Below are 19632 nucleotides of genomic sequence, written 5' to 3'. Positions count from 1 at the left end.
CTGCTCTATGTACACCTCCTCCTCAATGACTTCATTGAGGAACACATTCTTCACATCCATCTGATGAATGTGCCACCCCATCTGCGCTGAGAGAGCAAGAATCGTCCATACGGAAGAATACCTTGCGACAGGTGCAAAGGTCTCCTCATAATCGATCCCCTCTATCTGTGAGAAGCCTCGGGCAACAAATCTTGCCTTGTACTTCTCCACACTCCCGTCAGCTGCCTGCTTCACTTTGTAGATCCATCTCGAACCCACCACTGATTTCCCCTCCGGTCTTGGGACAATCTCCCATGTACTGTTTCTAACAATCGAATCATACTCTTCCACCATGGCATCTACCCATGCAGGATCCTCCACAGCTTCCTCGAAAGAGGATGGCTCAGTCACGACACATTTGTTCACAAGAGCCATGTATCCAGTGTACCAATCAGGTGACTGTCTCTGTCTTCACTGTGCTGTAGGTGGTCCTACAACCTTCTCTGCATCTTGAGCCAGTCGCTCAGCTTCTGTAGTGCGCTTTCGCCCTCTGATGGTTGGTGCTGCATGAGTGGTCTCTTCCACTCCATGAACTTCATCTTATGGCTGATCCATGTCATGAAGCTCATCCTTAGGAACTAATAGCTCCTCATCTGCATGCAAGTGTGGCTTCCTCTAAAGCGAACACTTCATGGCTTTCTCCTCCTGAAATTTGATATCCCGTCGCACAATAGTCTTGCGACTGTCTCGCAAATACACACGATAGTTGTGGGGCGTATGAGTGTACCCCACAAATATCCCAACCTCTGCGGTCAGCTCCAGCTTCTTCCTGGCATCCTTCATCACATGCATGTAAACAGGAGAACCAAAAATCCTCAAATGGGACATATCAAGCCTCTTACCAGAATAAGCCTCCTCGGGTGTACTCATGCCAAGTATCTTATGAGGACAACGGTTCTGCACATATACTGCAGTATTGCATGCCTTCGCCCACAAGTGAAGGGGTAGGCCCTAATCATGCAACATCACCCATGCAGCACCCACGATCGTTCTGTTCTTCCGCTCAGCAACCACGTTCTGCTATGGGTTATGGGGAGCTATAAGCTCTCTTCGAATCCCTTCTGCATTGCAGAAGTCCTTGAACTCGCTAGAGATGAATTCACCACCATTGTCGCTCCTAAGAGCCTTCACCTTCTTCCCCGATTCCTTCTCGACCAGTGCTTTGAACTCACAGAACTTTGAGTATGTCTCGCTCTTCTTCTGCATGAAGAAGATTCAGCACTTCCGAGAGAAATCATCAACAAAGATCACACAGTACCTGTGCTTTGCTATCGAAGCTACTGAGAAAGGTCCACACACGTCTGTGTGAATTCTCTCAAGGATCGTCGTGGCGCGACTATCCTTCTCGTGAAAGGTGGCTTTCACAAATTTTCCCAAAGTACACCCCTTGCACTGATCTGACTGCGCAAGAGTGCCTTTAGGAAGCCCAGTAGAAATCTGTTGCAGTATCTTCAAGGCTCCATGGTGAAGGTGGCCCAATCTCTGATGCCATAGCTCGCCATCATCCCGGTTCACCAATCCTTCTGCCTTGCATGCCATTGTTGCGCAGCCATCTACATGCAATTGATAAAGGTTCTTGACTCAAACCCCTATCTTCCGGTTTCTCCAGTTGTCTTACTACTCAGGAAAGCCTTTCCCTCGCTGAAAACAACATCATATCCCTTGTCTTCTAACATCGCCACAGAGATAAGATTCTTCTTCAATCCTAGAACATGCATCACTTCCTTCAATATGAAGGGTTTACCAAACTCCCTCTCAAAGGAAATGGTACCGATACCGGTCGCACTGTATCTACCATCATCGCCGATCTCGATGTGCACTCCAAGATCTTTCTCATCCAGATCAGAAAACAAATCTCGATCTCCTGTCATGTGAAAAGATGCACCATTGTCCAAGAACCATACTGATCTCATCACACTTGATACCAAGCATGCGATCAGTGAAAAATCTAGCTCAAACTGCGAGGCTAAGGCCTCTCCCACTGCAGATCCAGCAACTTGCTTATTCTTCTTCTTTTGCGAACAATTTGTGGCATAATGTCCTTGCTGGTGACAGTGAAAGCACTTCACCTTGGACATGCCCTGCTTCTTGCCTTTCGCACCGGAATGAGAATCTTTCTTGTTCTTCCCCTTCTTTGCTTTGGCAGCCAAAGCGCAATTTTCTTCATCAGATGCCTTTGATGAAGATCCGTCCCTGGTATTCCACCTGATTTCCTCTTGCACAAGATCAGACCAAAGTCTCTCCCATCCTAGCAATTTCTCCTGACCATTGACAGAGTCCTGATAGGAATGCCAACTCTTCAGAAGACCAAGGAGAGCTAAGCTCACCAAGTCCTCATCATCGACAGTCACCCCCAAACTTCCCAGCTCATCCCGACATTGGGTGAACTTCGTGAGATACTTGGGCATACTGTCTCCTTTCTCACACTTAATGTTTCTGAGTTTATCCTTGAGCGCCAACTTCCTCTAGTCGCTTTTGCTTTGGAATAAATTTGTCAACTCTTTCCACATCAATTATGGAGAAGCCTTTCCATGCATGCTCGATACAAGGTGATCCTTCATGCCCTCCAACAGAATCCTTCGACACTTTGCTGTCTTCTTTTGCCAAGCCTCAACGTGAGCAACATCAGTAGGCTTTGGGACCTCAGCCTCTATGAACTCCTTCAACCCATTTTCATCTAACACCGCCTCCATCCTGTCTTTCCATGCAATATAATTTGAGCTGCCTTCAAGGGCATACTCCAATCGCAATCCGTTGAAAGACATTTCAACTTCGACACCAAGAAAACACTGCTGCAAATTCGAATTCCACCAGCTCAAAACTCAACCGCTTATGATCTAAAATTCGTGAGAACAAAGTATTTCTCGTACAGAGATTGACTGTATGGGAATTTATCGGATATCTCACCTTCCAAAAGAAGGATGAATCCAGAGGCTACCTGGCCCGATCACAGACTCTGCCTGAAGAAATAAAATGTAATCACTTTATGAATAATAGATCTAATGATCAACTTCGCTTTGATACCATGTAGAAACTTTTTCTACAAATCAGCTAGCTCTGATACCATGTAGAAATTTGAATAATATGACACTTATTCACAGAGATTATCCTGATTATACACTATTTGCGGAATGCATGCATAATACATAACCTCCTCTACATTGATCATCAATTTGCGGAATTAAAAACAATCGCATGCGCACATTGAAACATCAATCACACATATCAACACAGTATGTACTGGGGAAAGCATACAGCTCAAAACCCCGAACTATCTGTATATTATATTGATAGAGAACATGTAACAATACATAGTACAATACTCCTCACAAGTACTCAGTACTATCTCCACCTGCTACACACAAACTAGCTCAGATCCAAACAAGTCATAGGTTCAAATATCCTCTGCTGTTGGCCTAACTCTATTGCGCAATCCAAGTTGAGAATAGACTTGATCCAAGCTTGTTTTCCCTTGGCTTGTACTACACAATCCTCATTGGCAATCTCCATCAATGATTGTGCAAATCTCATGCACAGCTATAGTCACAACTGATAGTAGTCTCACCCTTTCACCCACCTCTAACTCTTGTCTCCACTGAACTATCCATGCACTGAGTTAACTGATGTATTATTTAGTTGATTTATGAGTTAATAATTAGCGAATTAATTAATAATTAATTCACATCACTCATCACTAGTGTATTTGGCAGTTAGACTAAATACAACTAGTTCAACTAAGTCAAACTGAACACAACTCCATCAACTCCTCAATCAACTCCACCAAACTCAATCACTTGAGTTCTAACTGAAGTCCATCATGCAATAGCTCAACTAACCCATAGGAAAAGCGTATTTCCTTCTGGCAGTTGCATGTGCCACATCCGTAGCTCGAACTGAAGTGCTGCAAGAGGATAAGATAATGTTTATAGTCCAAATATTATTAAGAGCTAATAATATTCGATTGTTCTATTTTTAGACTGATAGTCTAAAAATAGACTCCGCCCATATGTCTAAAAATAGAGGTCCATCTATTTTTACCAACATGACCAATCATCCACAAATAGCATCCTGCAACTCATAGACCATGATCCATATGTCTAAAAATAGACATAGTCTAAAAATATACTTTGCGCCAAAAATAGCCTGCGGACCCACTTAGTGAAGACGACTTCTTTTCACTAAGCTCCATCATCTTGTTGCATTTTCAACACCTACTTACAGGGAACTCCATTCCCCTTTTAGATCTCTAGTTTGTATATTTTTTGTTGTTGATTTAATCAACTCTCTAGTTTGAACTCTTTACAACAATTTTCTCTACAATTATTTAGTCTCTCGTTGTACTTCACTACAATCTTATATACCCTTTGTTTTTCACTTTGTCTTCTACTCACTACAATCTGATTTTCTCTTTGTTCTGCACTTTCTTTGCCACTCAGCATTCACACCAATCATCACAATCACTCTCACTTGTTGTCTCATTCAACAAAAAACCTTGATGTCCCTCCATACACACACCTACATCATTCATCGTCACACACTCACATATGTTGTTCCTTAGTATTTACATTTACTTTCACTCAACATATATGTTTGTTGCCTCTCTTGCACTTTCTTGTTGGCATAGTCACAAATCTACTCACAAACACACTCACACTCACTCCATTTTATTTTCTTTATACACACATATTTTTTTTCTTTTTCTCCCTACCCATGGTCTAAATTGTTTCATAGTCAATAACATGAACCCATGGAATCATGGGCATCATTAATCAATTTGTAAATAGTATGCTACCTTTTTTTATTACATTATCTTCATCATCTCTGGAAGCCTCTCATTACATCCAACATCACCAATTATAAGAACATCTTTATTGTCACACTATAATTTCAACCAACTTTGCAAAAAGAGTCTCTTGTAGGAAGAAACACAAGTCTACAGATGTTCACTCAAGTCATTGGTATTGAGCTTTTAAATTTGTGTTTCCCCTCACTTTGACTTTTAAAGGTGATCGTGAATTGTAATTCACCAACACTTTCATCTAGAGAATCGTCCCCAGAACTATGAACTAAAATTACAGTGCATAACCACCTCATCATCTGAGAATATCTCATGGAAAGTTTCTACATCTCTTTTTGAGGACTCTGAATCTAAGAAATTAACATTGTCATGATTACTGTAAGAGCATTCCATGCACGAATCCTTACAGGCTTGATTTAAAGTAAAATTTTCATGGACAAAATATTTGGTCCTTTTAGTTGAAACCAATGGACATTTCCCTCTACCCATTTGACAATTGAACACTATCTCTGTGTTGACATCTACTTGTGATAATTTTTCATCTATGATAGGGACTTGCTCATAGTCAACAAGAAATTCTTTAGAACCATGTCTGTATTGATTGGTTCATACTAATCTACCATTTGTCCATCTAACAACTCATCTGTGACAAGAACATTGTTTTCATAAAGTGCATCTTCAACTAGTGTGTCCTCTTTCCAGTGATCTTCCATTTGCTCTAACTCTATTGATGCCTTGAAGTTTTTATATCTCAAGAAACAAAGAGATCCTCCTTATCAACCTCAACCTTGATTGCTAAACTTCTTCCATGCATCAATTACTCCAACTTGATGTTGATTCAACAATTTAACACAATGACTGCTTAGTACATTCCACCGAAATATACCTAGGAAGTCCACAGTTGCTGCAAACTGATACATTTGAACAATCACGAGCAAAATCTCCAGGCCACACCAACAAAATGTAGGCCTACAAAACACGTCCCTTTTCTTTCAATACCCTTTCCTCCGGCTTCAAACTCCATGTTTGTTTGTTTCTTGATTCTGTTCATAAACCATGTGATTTTATTATTATTATTATTTGCACCATGTCATTTCACAAGAATTTCCTGTTATATTGGTCCAATTACTCAAGCTAGAAATGTTGCAAGGAAATCATGTTGCCAGAACAGAGCTCAACAATAGTTCATTATTCATTCCATTCGTAGGAGAAACTTATGGAGTTTCTACACCAACACAGTGTCCGATGGTATGCAACAATTCATTATAATGAGCATGCATTACAAATTTGAACTCTAAATGGGCCAACCATTCAGCCTTTGTAAAAGGTGTTATTGGAATATAGCACAACCCTTCATTTTTTGCAATTGGGCCCATAATTGTGCTGATCTCTGCATCGAATTCCTTAAGAAAAACCCTAATACTTTCCATAATGCTGAAAGGAGGGCCTCCTGTACTAGCTAATGTCATGCTTAATTTCCTCTACAAAGCACATCACATTGTATTCATGCAATTACTCTTACCAGTCAGCTATGCAACTCACATACTAAAAAATTCACTGGATTTATGAGGATCCACCTTCAAATGGAAGGAATGTGAGCAACATCAAGATTGGTAGTGAACTGGTCTTATACTCCTTGGTTTTACCCAACATTTGTTATGTCTGAGTAAAAATCAGAACTCGATGACCTTGATCCTTCCATACCTTCAAGACTTGAGAAACCACCTGCATTTTTCCACAATGTTCTGAATTTCCAAAATCTGGATGTGTTGTGTTGTGGTCTCTTTCCAGCAAATCAGGATGATTGCATATTTTTAGCTATATATATATATATATATATATATATATATATATATATATTCCATAAAGTGAATTTATGCTTCCTTCGAATGTTTTCTCCACATTAATGAAAACAATTCCTTTGACATCAATTACAATACTAGTTAAATATTAGTATTCTAAAAGGTCTTAAAGTGTTCTTTGGTGTACCCACCATTCATAACAATTTTAAGGATTATATTTTCTACAATGATTAATGGCATCATTATGAATATGGAAAGATTGGGAGATAAAGAGGGTGTTGAAGGATTAATTTTGAAATATTTAAGGAGTTTGATCCCAGGGGAAGTTGTTTAGGTTCTTCAATATGACATTAAGCTATCCAAAAATTTTGGTTGTAGAAGCTTGTAAGAGAACAATGCATCTTTGAAAGTCTTCAAGACAAGATACTTGTATTAGCAATCATAAATTGAGAGTAAGGTTGGCTAATGCACTAATCAAGGGCTTACATATTTCCATCTATTGAATTAATATTCTATTAGGCATGAGACATCCATTGAAACTACTAATCAATTTGGGTTTTAGATTATTGGTAGGCTTCTTTACTACAAAAGAATGTACATGCATATACAATAGAGGAGGGATCATTGGGTAAACATATTTGAAAGGCACCTACTATTGGCCTAGAAGATCGATTAAAAAGTATGGCTACTTTATCAATTCTCTAAAACAAGGACTATAAGGGATTCATGTTGTAGACTTAAGGAATTGAATTGACATAGATTGGATAGGGTTTCAAATACAATTTCTAATAAATATTTAAGTTACATAAGTGCATAAAGTGAAGGAGTTTGTGTATATAATAGTATCTTATTACCAGTGGTTAGTTCTACTCCAAAACCCTGAATCATTAGATAAAGTTGGAGGAATCTTTAGTTTAGTTTAATATAAGCAACCATTGTTCCTAGAACTATCTACATGTCAATGATTTGGATACAAAGTAACTATGTAGTGTTTAATATATTTGTCATCTAATCTTAGGTCGAGTCTCCCCATGTCATATCCATGGTTGGATCTATCATTGAGTAGAAGAAATAGCAAAAATCCTCTCCAAAACTATATAGAATTGAATTGAAGAACTATTGGCCTATCTATGGGCCCACACCTACCATGGCCTAATTTCCAATATTTCATCATGTATCAAAAATCCAAAAGCATGACTTCCATCAAAATCATAAATAAAATGAAACCAAATATTGGTAGTACCATACCTTGTGATTGTTGTTGAAGATTTGATGTTTTGAGAGTAAGCATTGTAATTGAAATTTTTGCGTCAAGGAAAGATGTTCCACTTGCCATCGCAAGGTTTCCTAGTTCCTATCAATCTCATTTCTTGCATTGTGCTCCACCATACCTCTTTTATGGACTGCACCCATTGCTCACTTGATTATTGGTTGCAAACTGGTGGTGAACCCAAAACATAATTATAGATGTAGACTCTAGAGTTCCAATGTTGGTCACATGATTCTCATGGCATTCTTTGTACCTCACAATCTTCTCTACACTCTACCTTCTTTGACTCTCCATAGAAGACTTCACATCTTTGTCATTCCCATTCTTATTGATGTGGGCATTATTGATATTACTATGTATGTTATTTCCATCACTAGTCTCATGAATGATATTGGTGCGCTAGTGATAAATCTAGGATGAGTTTGATGTATAGAGAAAATTTGGTAAATTTCAAAGAGTGACTATGGTTTGTTAACACACCTAATCAAATGTGGAGTTTATAGGAGACTTGATGGAGAGGTGAATTGAATGAATGTTGATTATAATTTTTCCATATTCAGGTATAAGATTATTGAAAAGCACGCTAATGTAGTTAGCTTCTCTTTTTGTTGTCCTTTAGCAACATTATGTCAATACAAATCCTATTGCCGCAAGAAAAATATGCTTCCACACAATCAAAATCATCAAACACGATAGTGCATAGCTTTATTTCAAGATGGTTGATGTGGGACATATTATTGATGCATAAGAACTCAAAGTTGTTGTACAATTTCATGGGGTCACTTTCCAAAATACTATTTCAATTTGTCTTCCATTGTGAGAGTATAATGTCATATATCCTTGCTTGTAATATTGTGTATATAATTTTATATCTTTTGTGTCTCCAGTTGGTGATTTTCTTCCATTATGTAAATTCTATGACTAGTGACGTTTCTAAAATTCATAATTCACCCCATGTAAGTTACCTAAACCTTGACAAAAATTCAATCTATGCAATGATAGTCTTCTTTTAACAAGGCAAATTTCATGGTTGTGTGTTTTGATTTTAGTGAGAGTATCGCTCATTCTTTGATACCTTTTAAAGAACCATAATGACAAGACTTAAATCAAATGTAGAAACTGAATAAATAAACTAAACATTTGATAAATACTCCATGATAAACATTTTATAAAGATAAGTATTCAATTTAATGTACTATACAATGAATAATGTTACAACAAACATTTTGCTATGGATCGGATAATATGGTTATGCATAAAATCTGGTATCAAACTCTAGTGTGACTAATATGATTATGCATAAAATCTCTTATGAGACTCTAACACTAGTACAAATATAGATATGAATAACTCTTTATTAGTGTGTATTTACCAGTATGGAAAACTCTCTAGTAAGGAACAAGCTAGTACATTTTTTAAAGAATTCTTCGGCGAAAATCACATGTTTCATATCCAACTTTATCTATTTCTTTAGAAATTTGATCTTAGTTATGCAATGTATTAATTATGCAATGTATCATTCCCATATATGCAATGTATTAATTATGCAATGTATCATTCCCATATAGAGATTTCCCCTCATTAACCTTTTAAACTTCTTATTGAAATTTTGTGCTTATGAGAGAATGAAGTTAAATGGTGAGAAATCCAAAGTTTTGACAATAATAATATGCCTGATAAAGGACAATATCTTGAGTGGAAATCTCTTTGATAACATAAAGAAAAGCTGGCAGTGAGAGTTGATGACTGAACAGAACTGCATTCGTCAAAACAGGATAAAACTGAAATTGATTGCCGCCGTCAACAAAAGATGGGCAGATAGCATAGCAGAAAAACAAATGAATCGCCGTTGCCGGGGATCGAACCCGGGTCACCCGCGTGACAGGCGGGAATACTCACCACTATTCTACAACGACTGAACTGTTTCTCGATTTCATACTATAATTCCTTATTAACAAGATTTTCTGTGTTTGTGTACACCGTTGAGGTTCCCACACAGCTACAGACACAATATGAAAGTGCTTGCGATTCTTTCAATAGCATATAAATAAAACATGAACCAAACCCTAAAACCTTACTGAAATGTACCGAAAGAGAATCGAACGTTGATCTGTGCTGTGGTAGGGTACTATTCTACCACGAGACCACAGGCGCGCAATAAATAAGTCCATTATTCACGTTTTATCCTATTCAAATCTAGAATTTTGACAAATAGATAAAGCTCCTTCCGTGTTTTCCTCCAAAGGCAAGAAAACCTGATAGTATTGAATGACTTTTATATATATATAAACTCATTTCACAATGTTATAACTAATATAGATGAGATAGCGTAAATATATTATCTTACATGGTGTCAATATCTAATTTACACTTATAACAATTCATATGAACTTGCTCTTTAGAATATTTAAATCTAGATAGTTCAATCCTCCATTACAAATTATATGAATAAATAATGTTTTTCTTATTTTAGTTATCTTCTAACAAAGAACACTCTTTACTTGTGTATGTTAAGTTTATTTATTTATTATATATTTAAAATAAGGAATAGAGGGAAGTGCATCCATTCATCAGACAAGTGTTATACCAACAACCTGCATATCACATAGATGATGAAATTATATACGATGGTGGGATTGGGTACGAGTTCCTCTAAAACTTCAACTACTATAGAAACTCACACCCTTGTTTACGAACAAACCGTGAAAGAAACATGAATTCAATTTGAAGAGAAAACATGCACAATATAAGCCTTTCTACTATCCATGGAGGAGAGGCCTTGTCTTAGAATGTAGTAAATGTTTTGTAACAACCCTGGTCAAAAATCCATGTAATAAAGTTTGAAATGGTAAAACAATAACCATGGCCACGTGACACGTATTCCAAGCTGAATGTTGAGAAAAACATACTAGTGTGGGTGTTCATATGGTTTAATATGGCTAAAGAAATTGGAAAAAGTAATGGCAAAGGATTTGGAAAGGCAAAGTGACATTTATTGGAATTTAACTATGAAAATAATGGAAATTATGAGAAAATAAAGGTGAAAGGTCGTAGGTTGCATGTGAGGAGGAAAATGAAGGAAAATGAAAGAAGTTAAAGAAAATATAGGCATAATTAATAAAAGGACTTCTAAGGATTAGTTGACAACTTTTCTTGGTTCAACATTTGTCGATGCTAGTTTTTTGTCAGTTCAGTTTTGGAGCTCTCATTTTATTCTCTATCTTTCTCATACTCTTGAACACTTAGAGTTTTCTTGGAGCACTCTTGGAGGAGAGTGGCATACTTTGGATTTGGATCAAGAAGGAAAAGGAAGAGCAAGGAAGCGTAAGAGGACGCCGGAATCAACATCTACAACGAGTTTTTCTTACAGGTTCCGAGTTGCATGTATGATTTCCTAGCTAGTTTTGGCATGCATGTGGTTTCTTGGTTATGATTTGTCATTGGCATGGAGGAATTCCTAGATTGATAGTGGTTTTTCCTAGCCTTTCCATTTCCTTGATAGCCATGGTTTTGTCGGTTTCTTCCCTTTTGTTTTCTGGTTGGTTTGCATGTTCCTTTGGATGTGGACTGAGTTACGAGTCCTGGAATACTTGGTTGGACAAACACTATGGAAACCCTGTAATAGGTTGGGTTGAGTTACTAGTCCTGGAAGCCTTGTTTGGACAAACGCTCTAGAAGCCCTTGGTGGGTTGAGTTACTAGTCCTGGAAGCCTTGGTTGGACAAATGCTTTGGAAACCCAACAACACCTGTGGGTTGAATTAATATTCCTAGAAGCCCTGGTTGGAAAAAATGATATGGAGTCTTGGATAGCTTGGGTAGAGACCAATTTGGTGATGGTTAGTGATGTTTGGCCGTGAGGTGGAATCACTGGTTGAGGGTTGAGGTGGTTTGGCCTCTAGAAGCCCTGGTTTGGTTTTGATTGATTTGTTCTGTGGGATCCCACATTCATGCTTGGTATATGTCATGAGGGTGATTGGTTGAAAGAAAGTTTTGGTTCATCCAATTTATGGTCAGGTGATTCATGGAAATCTCAAGCCTGGTTTGTCTCTTCATTCATTAATAAGAGATTTTTCTCCTTGGTAATTCATGTGTAAATGTACTAATTCATATGTGGATTTTATGGCTATTATATCCTTGATATATATGTTGGTTATGAGTATGCTTTATGACATACTTGAGGTATGGATTTCATCGTGTTTTGATTAGCAAATGAATGTATGACCTAATAGATGAAAATGTAGCTAATGTGATAAAGCATCAATGCTTCCTTGCGAATCTTAGCTAAGTATGAGACCCTTATGCTCAGATCTGATTTTATGACCTGTAGATTACACATTTGTGACATGTTTGAAGAAATGTCTATCATGGCTAGTAGGGGTCCGATCAAGTCCTTGATCAAATATTTGCATCACTACCTTTGTTTCCATCTTATTTATCATTCATGAAGCTTTCATGAAGTTCTGGGCAGTGTACTAAGTCTTTCCCTTGAAAAAGTGGCACATGATCTAAGGTCGCTGGCACAAAACTAGCTGGGAAATTCCATAGTCATTGGCTTGCCTTGTTGTGGGAGTGAATGGAGGCCTATAGTTAGATGCATGGCTTATCAAGGGAGAAAATGGGGTGTTAGATCGGTGAAAGTTGAGTTGCCTCAGGTGTTGGTCACCTGGAAGGGTTGGTTGGCTCCTGGAGGTTTTGTAGGATGTGTGGAAGGTCAAATTGGTTGTGTTTCATGACATCCACTTCCTTAAGGTGACCTAGGAGGTTGAATCACATCATAGTGGCCTCTTGTCACAAGTTTACCCGAGTGGACCGGGTAGCTTGGGTAAATGTGGGAGGAGGTGGCTACAATTTTGAATTTGAAGACACATGTCTGGTGGATCCATGATTCAAGAACCATTTTATTGAAGAATGTGGGCACAAACAACAAAATTTAATACTTATGCATAGACCACTAGTGTATTGATTCCTATGTGGCTTGTCCCAACCATAAGAAGCCAACACCCTTTTGATATGGAGTATGGGCATGACAAGTCAATTTCCCACATCAAGGAAATCCTTGAAGAAAGAAGACCCGATGAAGGGATCTAACCTTCCACATTGGTGCTTTCAACTACTACTAGAGGGATGGGTATAGAAAATGACCTAGATCTTTTCCTTCATCGTAATAGTTAATTGAGTTGTTGGTTCCAAGGTCCCCATGAGTAAGGAGTGCCTCTATTACTCATTTTAATTTTTCACTTTCATTATGTCTTAAAGTTTCTTCTTCCCTTTCCTTGTTCTTCCAATGGCTTCTCAGACCTTGTTTTCCATCTTGAAGAGTGGGGTTTCAGTGAAAAGCTTGCATATATTTATAAATTCCTCTCTTATGGTATGTCACATCTGGTAATGTGGGTCTAAAAAGGTTTAATGTAATCATCCATGGTGTTCCTCTCACGACAGTCATAAGCATCAAGGTCTCATTCACTAAAAAGGTCAAACTCTAAATCGTGATAAAAAAAGACAGAAAATGGGTCTCAATTTGGAGTTATTGATCCTTAGGTATAATAAGGTTATGCTTTTACATATGGATCTACTCCTACTACAAATTGAAGGTATGTTGTTATATATAATATGGATCAATATTTGGATTATTTGGATCTCTAATTGGATCAACAAAATAAACAATAGGTCACGTACAAAGGTATCTATATAGATCCATTCCAAATGTATAATGATGAATTCATATATTATAACTTGACACAGATACCTTTGCAGCTTACAAGATTAATGGAGCTTTGTACGTTTTGATACTTATATTTTGTGTGATGCCCCTATTCATGTTTTTATAGGAAGAATCTGTGCACCAAATTCAAGTTACAATAAACACTAGATACATAAATAAATCCCTCTCTAAAGGTATGTAACTATAATTAAACATACATAGGCATAACAAATTGGATAATACAAGTATTTCATTCAAAATTATCTCTCAATTTTTTCCATACTTGGAATAATTCTTTGAATGTTTTGAATGTGCAAAGAAATACAAAACAAATACCCAATCAATGAGGTTTAAGCTTGTTATGATGTGCCTTTAGTTGACGGCGTGTATTGTCTAGTTAAAATGAAATAGTTGTTGCTACCTTTACCCATTTTTCCCCCTATATTCTATGTTAAGTAAACCACCTCCATCCTTCCTGTGGGTGAGATAGATTTTGTTTAGGTCATTTCACTTTCTAATTTTCCCTAGGTACCTACCAACAAACAAATGTTGATTTTATTTCCTTGTCAAGGGATTTTTCAAGACATGTAAACCACCAATACTTGAAAATTAACACCATCATTTCCTTCCATGCCAGATCATTTTAGTTTTAGCTGGACATTTGGTGAGAAAGTCACACTTTTGGCTCTCCATCGTCATATGTGTGAGAAATCGTTCTAGTTTCTACTCTAGTATTTGGCATCTTGGCTTCTACTTTCTTCGCTACTCACAATTATTTTGGCTCTACTATTTCTCATTCAATTAGGTCTAATATTGCTCATTCAATTAGGTCTACTATTGTTTTCTTTGGTTTTGCTCCAACTACCCCTACTTCCTAATGATGGCTCTACTTCTACTCATTCAACCATGTCTACTATTACATGCTTTGGTTCCACTCCAACTACCCCTACTTCTCTTATTGCTCTAATCTCTCCCATTGACATGGGAGGTTGGTTAAGCATTTGTTAGGGTAGCATTAACTAGTATCACTCCTTTGGAGGATTAGGCTATATTCCATCTAAATAATCCCATTTCCTTTTATCACTAACTGTCAAGAACCTCTTGTGATCGAAATCAAGAGCCAAGAGTTTTTCAAGATGAATAGGCAAGTAGCAGAGCTTGGTCAAGGGTAAGTCATTTCTAGGATTCAAATCTACTTCGATATTCTTCCAAGGGACTGGATGGAATCTTGCTTGTGATTGTTCAATTGTGCTTGAATACATGTTTAACCTAAAATGCGTTAAATGTTGAGATGCCAAATTCTCCAATGCCAATGACATCCAATCAAATACAAACTTTTTATTCAATAAAACATAAGGAAAAGGAATTTTAAACAATTAAAATATAATATTATGTTAAAATTTTGGTTAACATTGTGAATATTAAAATAATAATGAGAATTAATACATAATACACTAACCCTACCAAGTACAACAATACAATTTAAAGATAAACAATTAATTATATTAAGATTGTAAATAAGATTAACTTTTGAGTATGCTATTAAAATATTTTTTGCTATTTAAGAATTTTTCTTCTTTTAAAGTAACAAAATAAGTTATTCACCTAGCCTCCTTGTAAGTTATTGAGAGTGCGAAGAAAAAGGGAAATAAATATCATCTCCCTTAGAATTTCTTTGTAGGAAATTAAGAAACAATTAATAACATTAGGTAAATATATATGATCTTATTTAAGAAACTTCTTTGAAATAAATTTTAGTAAAAGAATTGATGATTGAAAAAGTTGTTTAAGGAGAATTGTTTTATTATTATTATTATTAAACATTTAATTAGATTTAAAGAGTTTTAAATCAACAAAAATACAAATAAAATTGTGAAATAAAAATTTGAGAGTTATGAAGATTGTCTCATTGAAATCTTCTTCAATAATAAGAAGACTGAAGTTTTCGTAATAATCCTTCATAAATACCGATGCCAAAAATAACCACAACTATATTACAATACCAATCTCAAGGATCTTCCATATTTCTACTAACATTGAAATTGTAATGATAGATTATAATGGATTGTGATTAGAGTGCTTGTTTTATTATATGAGAGAAAAAACATTTTGTACTTATTATTGTTTTGATAATCTTATTGAGCTTGATATCACCACAAATTTGAGCACTAAAGTGATACATTTGTCAAAGTTTGTCAAAGTTTTCTAGTTTTCAATCTTGTTGTGCATGTAGAAAGGATCCCACTCTTATGAATTATCACACATGTGGTTATACTTTCTAGCATATAACACATTTGGTTGATCTAACAAAGTCTCAAAACAACTAATGTTTACATGACATATTTCACATGCATCTCCTGTTCTATTGGTCCAATTACTCGATCTAACATTGTTGTAGGGAAATCATGTTGCTAGAACATAGCTCAAAAAGACTACATCATTTAGTCCATCTATAGGAGCAATTCTTAGAGTTGTTACACCAACACAATGTTCAACGGTACACAAAATCCATTATAATGAGCATGCAATACAAATTTAAACTCTAAATGGGCCAACCATTCTGCCTCTATTAAAGGTGTTATTTGAGTAGAGTATGACCCTTCATTTTCTGCAATTAGATCCATAATTGTGCTTAGCTCTACATTGAATTCCTTCAGAAGGGCCCTAATGCTTTCCATGATACTTGAAGCAGAACATCATGTACTAAACGATGTCATACTTAATTTCCTCAGTGTGGCACATCACAATGTATTCATGCAATTCCTCTTACCAGTCACCTAAGCACCTCACATGCTAAAAGATTCAATGGATTTATGAGGATCAACCTTCAAATGGAAGGAATGTGAGCAACATCAATATTGGTAGTGACCTGATCTTATACTCCATACCCAACATTTGTTTTTTCTGATAAAAATCAGAACTTGATGACCTTGATCCTTCCATACCTTCAAGACTTGAGAAACCACATTCATTTTTCCACCGTGTTCTGGATTTCCAAAATATGGATGTGTGGTGTTTTGGTCCCTTTACAACAAATCAAGATAATTGAATATTTTTCACAATATATATATTCCATAAAATGAATTTATGCATCCTTTGAATATTTTCTCCACATCAATGACAACAATTCCTTTGACATCAATTGTAACACTTGTTCAATATGAGTATTCTAAGAGGTTTTAGAGTGTTCTTTAGTGTACCCACGATGTCCTTCCATAACAATTTTTAAGGATTTCATCTTCTACAATGATTAGTGCCATCATTATGGAGATGGAAAGATTAGGAGATACAGAGGGTGTTGAAGGATTGATTTTGAAAATTTCTAGGAGTTTGATATAAGGGGAAAGTTGTGTAGGTTCCTCAATATGGCATAACGTTATCCAAAAGTTTTTGGTGTAGAAGCTTGTAAGAGAACAATGCATCTTCAATAGTCTTCAAGGAAAGAACTAATACTTGTATTAGCAATCATAAATTGAGAGTAGGATTGGATAGTGCATTGATCAAGGGCTTACATATTTCCATCTATTGAATTAATATTCTATTAGGTATGAGACATCCATTGTAACTGCTAGTGAAGTTGGGTTTTAAATTATTGGGAGGTTTCTTTACTACAAAAGATTGTACATGCATATGCAATAGAGGAGGGATCATGGGGTAAACATATTTGAAATGCACCTACTAAGGGCCTAGAAGATTGATTGAAAAGCATGACTACTTTATCAATTCTCTAAGAGAAGAAGAATAACTATAAGGGATTCGTAGTGTAGACTTAAGGACTTGGATTGACATAGATTAGCTAGGGTTTCAAATATAATTTTTAAAAAATAGTTAAGCTACATAAGGGCATAAAGTGAATGAGTTTGTGTATATAATAGTATATTATTACATGTATTTAGTGCTACTCCAAAACCATGAATCATTACATTAGTTTAATATGAACAACCATTATTCCTATAATAATATATGTCATTGATTTGGATACATAGTAACTAGGTAGTGTTTAATATATTTTTCATCTAAGCTTAGGTCGAGTATCCACATGTTGGATCTATCATTGAGTAGAAGAAAGAGCGAAAGCCCTCTCCAAAACTATATAGAATTGAATTGAAGAAATATTGGCCTAGCAATGGGCCTACATCTACCATGGGAAAATTTACATTTCATCATGAATCAAACATCCGAAAAGTGTAACTTCCATCAAAATCATAAATAAAATGAAACCAAATATTTGTAGTACCATACCTTGTTATTGTTGTTGAAGATTTGATGTTTTGAGAGTAAGCATTGTAGTTGAAATTTTTTTGCCGAGGAAAGATGTTTCACTTGACATCGCAAAGTTTCCTAGTTCCTACCAATCGCATTAGGCTTGCATTGTGTTCCACCATACCTCTTTTATCAGTTGCACCCATTCTCTCACCTGATTATTGGTTGCGGACTAGTGGTGAAACCAAAACATAGTTATAGATGTAGACTCAAGAGTCCCAAAGCTAGTCACATGATTCTTGTGGCATTCTTTGTATCTCACAATCTTCTCTACACTATCTACCTTCTTTGACCTCTCCATAGAAGACTTCAATTCCTTTTCATTCCCATTCTTGCTTATGTGGGCATTATTGTTATTACTATGTATGTTATTTCCATCACCAGTCTCATGAATGATATTGGTGGGGTAGTGATAAATCTAGTATTAGTTTGATTTATAGAGCAAGTTTGCTAAATTTCCAAGAGCGACTATGGTTTGTTAACACACCTACTCAAATGTGGAGTCTATAGGAGACTTCATGGAGAGGTGAATTGGATGAATGTTGACTATAAATTTTCCATATTCAAGACTAAGATCATTGAGAAAAAGCATACTAATGTAGTTGGGATCCACTTTGACGTTTACCTCAGCGATGTAACATCAATACAAATCCTATTGCACCAAGACAAATATATTTCCACACTATCAAAAACACCAAACATGATAGTGCATAACTTTATTTCAAGATGGTTGATGTGGGACATATTATTGATGCATAAGAACTCAAAGTTGTTTTACAGTTTCATAGCCTTCACTTTCCAAAACATTATTTCAATTTGTCTTCCATTGTGAGATTTTATTGTCATATATTCTTTCCTTGTATTATTGTGCATAGAATTATATATATTTTGTGTCTCTAATTAAAAATTTCCTTGCATTATGTACATTCTATGACTAATGACTTTTCTAAGAGTCATAATTCACTCTTCAGATTCCCATACATTTCTTGCATTATATACATTCTATGACTAATGACTTTTCTAAGAGTCATAATTCACTCCTCAGATTTCCATACATTTCTTGCATTATATACATTCTATGACTAATGACTTTTCTAAGAGTCATAATTCACTCCTCAGATTCCCACACATCTACAGACACAATATGAAAGTGCATGTGATTCTTGAAAAAAAAAAATATACATAAAACTTCAAAAATACCCCACTAAAGTTATGCACCAGCCGGGAATCGAACCCAGGTCTGTATACATTCTATGACTAATGACTTTTCTAAGAGTCATAATTCACTCTTCAGATTCCCACACGGCTACAGACACAATATGAAAGTGCATGCGATTCTTTCAAAAGAAATATACATAAAACTTTTCTAAGAGTCATAATTCACTCTTCAGATTCCCACACGGCTACAGACACAATATGAAAGTGCATGCGATTCTTTCAAAAGAAATATACATAAAACTTCAAAAACACCCTACTCAAGTTATGCACCAGCCGGGAATCGAACCCGGGTCTGTACCGTGGCAGGGTACTATTCTACCACTAGACCACTGGTGCAGATGAAAAATAAAGGCCTTAATCACGTTTTCTCCTACTGAAAGTTAGATTTTCGCCCTGCGGCAAACGCAAATAGATAAAGCTTCTTCCATGTTTTTTTCCACGGCAAGAAAACCTAATATTCTTCAATCACTTTTGATCGGTTCACACATCCTTTCAGATTTTTTTGCATCACTTTACATGACGCACATCCGTTAATAATCC

The 19632-nt window shown here is 36.2% G+C and overlaps 1 non-coding gene across 1 annotated transcript; it reads right to left on the bottom strand.

Annotated features, from left to right (window-relative positions):
- Positions 1-19357: 19357 nt before the first annotated feature.
- Positions 19358-19428, bottom strand: TRNAG-GCC (transfer RNA glycine (anticodon GCC)). The gene has a single exon. It is a non-coding gene; the product is annotated as a tRNA-Gly (tRNA).
- Between the last annotated feature and the right edge of the window lie 204 nt (positions 19429-19632).

The sequence above is a fragment of the Pinus tabuliformis genome, chromosome 3_2, assembly GCF_031772625.1.
Source record: "Pinus tabuliformis cultivar Carrire ecotype Pingquan chromosome 3_2, CPIR1, whole genome shotgun sequence".
NCBI classification, from domain to species: domain Eukaryota; kingdom Viridiplantae; phylum Streptophyta; class Pinopsida; order Pinales; family Pinaceae; genus Pinus; species Pinus tabuliformis.
This window is presented reverse-complemented; position numbering and strand designations above follow the sequence as displayed.